At 54.4% G+C, this 880-nt stretch overlaps 1 protein-coding gene across 9 annotated transcripts in view; it reads left to right on the plus strand.

Annotated features, from left to right (window-relative positions):
• The window catches only part of PTDSS1 (phosphatidylserine synthase 1), a 59,870-nt gene that overhangs the window by 671 nt on the left and 58,319 nt on the right, over positions 1-880 (plus strand). The window lies entirely within an intron of this gene.

Below are 880 nucleotides of genomic sequence, written 5' to 3' on the forward strand. Positions count from 1 at the left end.
TTCGCACGCTGCCGGTCTCCTGCCGCGCTCGGCATCGCTCCCCATTCCCATCACGACACCGGCCCCCTCCTCTCCAGCCCGCGCCTCCACCAGCGCAATCGCATGAATCATCTCGATGCACCACTTCCAGGACATGGCACTGCACCCCGAAAACACCGCGGCCCACCGCGTCTCCACGCACCAGGCCCAGGCCCCAACCGGACCCCTTCCCGCGGAGCTCCTCGGGGTTGGGCACTCCCCGCCATGCAAAAAAAATGCACATGCGAGGTGCGCCGCACCTCCCGTGTGCACGGTACACACATCAGCTAGCACAGCCCTTCTCCAGCCCCAAGCACGACCGTCTATCTCTACAACACAGCCTGTCGGCACAGATCTGTGGACCTTCTCCTTCTAGCACAGCCAGTACCCATCACCGCTCTGTCTGCGGCTGCACAGACACAATGCCCCGTTAATCACCTAACATGCTTGCTGAATTAGATATTGTCAAGCAGTAGTAACGACCCCGGGGCACAGTAAATGCTGTGGAAATGTTAAAACACATGAACCTCACATAGTATAGCACAACTCTTATCTCCCTGAACACACACACACACACACACACACACACTCACTCGGTACTTCCAACAGCCACACCTATGCATAGTTGCTGCTCAGCCCAATTCTTGACACTTTGTCAGGAACATGTGGCCCCTCAGCCCCAGCCCAGGGAACTGATGCATCCGTAGTTCATAAGGACACACAACCCATGGGTCCATTTTACCAAAATTTCTATCTTCTGAACAAACCTCTTTAAAGAAAGGCAAGGCATACCTACCACACACCATTGTGGCTTACAAGACCAACCCAAAGAAATGTGGTTTTGGAGAGAGATGGTATATAT

This window comes from Myotis brandtii, unplaced genomic scaffold (assembly GCF_000412655.1).
Source record: "Myotis brandtii unplaced genomic scaffold, ASM41265v1 scaffold59, whole genome shotgun sequence".
NCBI classification, from domain to species: Eukaryota; Metazoa; Chordata; class Mammalia; order Chiroptera; family Vespertilionidae; genus Myotis; species Myotis brandtii.